Raw genomic sequence first — 5899 nt, forward strand, 5'->3', positions numbered from 1 at the left:
TTGTTGGGCCAAAGATGCTTCTAAAAATTGATAGCAGGTTCTATGAAGTACCCCAAAATTAACATATTTTCTTTGCGGGCATTAGTATCATACTTGTAGGCAACTTTGCACAACTAGTTCATGTGATGGCCAAACTTATCTATGCATATCATACAACTGCAAAAATGTATGGTGCAAATTTAATATAGTTGTAACTTTGCAAAAAAATTATAGACAAGAGGGTGGCAATCAAATACAAGTATAATTTAGAGAAACTTTACAAACTATGCACAATGAAGAACCAAAACAACAAGATTGGGAATTGTTAATGACACACACCAACAAGAACCTAACAAATACTGAACAAGAAGATTTTGACCTATCCATACACTTATTCCCAAAAAATGAACTTGTAACAATACACAATAGAAAAAGGTTGCAACAACTAAATGTACCTATTGCATAGAGCCTTGTAGAAAACACACACCGTAAATTAGTAATACTAATAATGGCGAGAAAATGCCCCAACAAGTATTACTAAGCAAATTGCAACATGTACTGCTAATGATAAACATATCGATCTAGGATGACCTTGTAAATGGATCACTTAGATAAGTCAAATATATTATATACTACACAAAATCAAAACAATTAGAATTACTAGCATATGTGACTGTAACATTTGACAACTATAATGGTCCACCATGGGATGGAAAAATCCCCAAAAAAATACCAATACAACCAACAATATGAGGGAACCATATGAAAATTCCTCTATCTATGGCATGGGCTATCACTATATACAAATAAAAAGGCTTGACACTCAAGAAGGAAACGATTGATATTGGTAAAGTCAAACTCCAAGGCCTCTCCTTTACTGTAGTATCTTGGGTAGAAAACATACAAGGGCTTCAGATACAACTACTTTTCTCTTTTGATCACTATTCCAATATGAAAATGAATAATACTTGATTGCTGAAATGGATTATTTTGATAAGTTAACAAATAATCAAAATCATCACATCAAAAGTTTCCTATCGGTTGTTCCCCTACACCTCCTATGGCACAAGTGCTAGTTAGATTTATGTTGCTGATTAATGTGGTTCATAGGCTTTTGTTATTGGAAGCAAATTATTAGTTATAGCTATCCATATCACAATACATACAATGTGACCTTTACAAGAATTATTTGTTTAGTACTATTAAAAAAAAAATTAAAATTAAGTAAAACAAGTTTTACAGGGATCCTGAAACCCAAATGTTTTACATAATAACATAAATATAAATAAAAAGTAAAGTCCAGCTAGTATGAATCTACTTATAAAAAGCCAAAACCAAAAGACAGGCCTACGGCCAGGAAATAAAAACTAGTAACTCTAGATAAGGGCGAAACAAAAAATGAAAACTAAAACTATTAGTTCTCCCTATCTAGAACTTGTAGAGTCTCTGCAACTTCATTGGCCTTTCGATTGTCCATGCCCGCTTGATCTTGGTTCTGATTATTTGTTGGTCCCCTGATCTCATTCTTTTCTTCCTCGATTTTCCCACAATCCATACTGGCTTTATCTTCTTTTTCCCTGCCAAAGCGAGCTTCCTTCAGAGAATCACCCAAACTATTGATGTTCTCATTCAGGGTGTTCAAAGTTGCAATCACCTAGTTAGCCAGGTTTTATCCTTAAAACTCTTTTTTCAACCATTGAGATACGGTCCTAGTCAACATGGTGTCCCTAATCACTGATTCTCATGTGGTCGTCCTTCTGGCTCACTTTCTCCTTGAGTTCTTCTATCTCATGAAATAGCCATTTGATAGAGCAAAAATTATCTATCATGCTATTTTTAGCATTGTTGAGCAAGTTGAGCCCATATTCTCTCACATTTAAAGAGATTGCAACAAGAGCTAGGTCAAGAAGTTCATCAAAATGGACTTTACCGTATTTTTCCTCAATCACCTAAGGGTTCATCGTCTCTCTGACTATCCCCATCTTCGCCATTTTAGAGTTAAAATTTCTCCATGATCCCCTCCTATCTTTCAAAACCACCTCCCCACTGTCTTCCACTAGAGAAATTATCTTCCCTTGTGGCGAAGAAATGGTAGGGACTGGGCTTGAGATCAAAGGAGGCTAGTCTTTTGTTTCTTCCAATAGAAAAGCCTCCTCAGCCTTCCTTTTTCTTGGGGTTCCCCAGAGTAACTGTCATTTCCTCCTCAACCTTCTCACAGCCCTCCCCCCCCCCCCCCCCCTTCACCTCTTCCTCTGATTTTGTATCCTCTTCTTCAACACTATGCTCCTCCTCCTCTTTTTCCTCAATCTTGGGGCGGTTGGGGGTTAAACCCCTAGGGCTTTTTCTACTGGGAGCAATGCTGGTAGAGGGAGAAACTTTCTCCCCATCCTTAGATTTCTTACCTTTTAGAGGGGGAAGTTTCCTAATCTTCTGAATTTATGTTCTGAACTTCCTCAAAATTCAAGCTCTCAGTTTCCTCAAAAGCATTTCTAGCTTCACCAAGGGATTTGCCCCTGATTTGAGTCTTTAAGTATTCATATACCAGAAGGAGCAACCCCTCACGAAGGGCACGATTAGCAGTGGGTTTAGTTTTAAAACCCTCAATGCTCTTGCTCATGGAGGTGAAAAGATAAAAAAGGAAAAGAAATCTTTATTCCATGCCTAAAGTGATTTAACAACACAAAATGACGAGTCCTGACCCTATCGAATCTAGTATCCAAGGATATATATTCAATAATAACTCTTAAGACATATCTCCAGAGCTTTTTAATGGACTTTGTTTCATAGTATGTCTCAGTCTTCACAAGTTTCTTCCTTTCATTCTCATCCTTCACAAAGTCCTTGACTACATTGGCTGACATTTTCTTGTCTCTGAAGAAATTTATCCCCTCCAAGGAGAGCTCCGTAACCTAGGCAATCAAATCCACATCAACCTGGTGTGTAACCCCATTGATTTTAACTCGTCCATCCTTGCATGATTTCACCATTGTATTGGTGACCTCATTATCGAAACCATGGAGTTTTTCCATAAATTTCATAATACCACCCTTCTCCAGTTTATGCCATACCTTCGGGTTATTTTTTTACTTATCTACCTCCCCCATCAGCTCCTTCCTGCTTCTCTCCCCAACCATTATTTCCTCTAGTTCACGAAAACTGCACCTGCTTCCTGTTCGCTCACTAAGTTCAGCTTCCTTCTGTTTTCAGAACCCAAAAAAAGTTTTACATATGGTGGAAAAAATGGTAGAACGAAAATCGATCCAAAAAGCATGCCACATGTACTTGATATGATGGAAAAATAATAACTTAGCATGATTCTCATTTACTCCTTGTCCAATGTGTAATCTTACAAATCTTTCCATAATTATATTTGGATTGTCTTTGTACTTCCTTGGATATGTTCCAATAGTATTAATTCTTTCACAGCCCTTGGAAAGCTTTCGCCATTATGCCATGTCATCGTTGTATTTTTTGTTACTGATTCATTTGCAAATCAATCCACAGCTATTTTGGTCTCCCTGTACGCATGGCTTATATGGATCTTTTTAAATTTTCCTAGGTCATTTTTGGTCTCCTCCACTACATTCGCAATAGTCTAAGATGGCAAAGATTGACCAGTTAAACAATTAATAATATTTAATGAATCTCCCTCCAGCCAAAGGTTGTCAATCCCAAAAGCCAGGGCTAATTTTAAAATATGAAATGCTGCATTAGCCTTAGCAAAATGGTTAGCTTGATTCCCAAGTGGAAAGGAAAAAGCCACAACATCACCCCCATGATTGTTTTTGATGATTCCTCCACAGCTTGCTAGACCTAGATTCCCTTTGGCAGCCCCGTCGAAGTTGGCTTTATGCCAGTCTTCCAAGGGAAGAAGCCATCTAGCCTCCTATCTTTTCCTATCCCTGTCCTTTTTCTTATCTATGCTATTTCCTCCTCCTTCTATATTACCTCCCTTTCTAGTTGCAAAATTCTCCTTCATTAATCCTTCTATTTTTTCTACAATAATAAAAGCAGAGGATTCCCTATCTCTGAAGATACGATTATTTCGCTCTTTCCTTATTCCCCAATAGAAATGCAGAAGAGACCAGGAGCCTAACATCTGAGTCTCCATTCCTATGTGCACACTATTCCATTGTCTATAGAACTCTTGGATATTAGTCGGGTTGCACCAACTGACCCCATAGTCCCTGGTCAAAAGATTCCAAACCTCGGAAGAGAAGGGATAGTGAATAAAGAGGTGGTTAGCCATTTTTGAGTCTCATTTACAAAGGCTACACTTGTTAGGGATAATATGACCTCTCTTTGCCAAGTTTTCCAAGGTAAGCATTTTGTCTTGGAGAAGTAGCCAAAAGAAAATGTTAATTTTTGGAGTAAGACCAAGAATCTAGGCCTTAGCCCAGATGGATTTCTCCAATCTATCCCATATCATGAAGTAGCTTGAAGCAACAGAATATTTCCCATTTGAGTTATCTCCCCAAATGACCTTGTCCCTCTTGTTATTAAGGATCATTGCATTTAGGGTAATCATCAAAGGTTTAAGGTCATGTGAGACTAAGGACAGGTCTTTCCATCCATGACCAGCTCTGTACTTGCTAACTTTCAATCCAAATCTTCTTATGCATATTTCTACCCATCTCCCATAATTGGGGTGGTCAATAAGAGGTCCCTGGTAGAGCCAATTGTCCTACCAGGAAAAAAAACATTTTCACCATTGCCTACTTTCCATTTTGCCTTAGACTTGGCCAAAAATTTTGCCTTTAAAATCCCATTTGATATGTCAGATCCTTGAGGAATCTCTAAGCAAAAAACTGAGGGATTGCCTTCTCAGATATTTCTCCACTATTATGTCCCTCCATTCACCTAAGTTCTGAAAAATGCGCCATATCTGCTTAGCCAATAGGGCATTATTAAGATGTCTGATTTTTCTAATGCTAAGACCACCATAGCATTTAGGGAGATAGACATGATCCTAAGCAACAAGATGATATCTCTTGTTATCTTCAACACCTGTCCATAAGAAGTCTCTCTGAATCTTCTCCATTCTGTTAGAGTGCTTGACCAAAATCCCAAAGAGGCTGAGGGCATAAGTAGGAAGATTTTGAAGAGTAGATTTCACCAAAGTACATTTGCTTGCTTGACTAAGGGTGGCTCCTTTCTAACTAGCTAACTTCTTGTTGAATCTGTCAATGATGCTATTCCAAAAGGAATCTGGAGGTTTGGACCCCAGAGGCAAACCAAGATAGTTAGCAGGAAGAGACCCAATACCACATCCTAGAATACGAGCAATTTTCCTCTATCTCTCCAAAGGTGTGTTGATAAAGTAGCTTTTCTCCTAGTTAATAGTCTGGCCTGAACCACTCATGTATGAATTGAGCAAGCCTTTAAGCACTCTGGCCTCCTGAATTGAGGCATCTCCACCCAAGATAGTATCATCCACAAATTGTTGATGGGTGAAAGAGGTATTCCCAGAAGAAGGCTTGAGGCCATGCAGGCTCCCTTCCTGTCTTTTCCTTAGAATTAGCCTCCCCAAGCACTCTGCCAAAATGATGAAGAGAACAGGGGATAAAGGGTCGCCCTATCTCAGACCTCTTGAAAGAAAAAAGAAATTTGAGGGGGAACCATTGACCAAAATAGACAGAGAGGGGGTTGAGACAAGTTGAAGGATAAGTTTACATACCTGAGCATCAAAACCAAAAGCCTTAAGGATAGCCAACAAGAAATTCTAGTCCATCCTATCATAAGCTTTAGACAAGTCCAATTTAAGCAGAAATCCTTCTCTCTTCCCAGCTTCCAAAGAGTGAATCACCTTGTGGACCATAACAATAGAGTCAAGAATCTGTCTCCCTAGGACAAAACCAATTTCTTGTAATCAGATGAAGGACACTGAGAAGCTTAGTAGTCAGAACTTTTGAGATGATTT

The sequence above is a fragment of the Cupressus sempervirens genome, chromosome 8 (genome assembly GCF_028749045.1).
Source record: "Cupressus sempervirens isolate cs-2001-9-10 chromosome 8, ASM2874904v1, whole genome shotgun sequence".
NCBI lineage: Eukaryota > Viridiplantae > Streptophyta > Pinopsida > Cupressales > Cupressaceae > Cupressus > Cupressus sempervirens.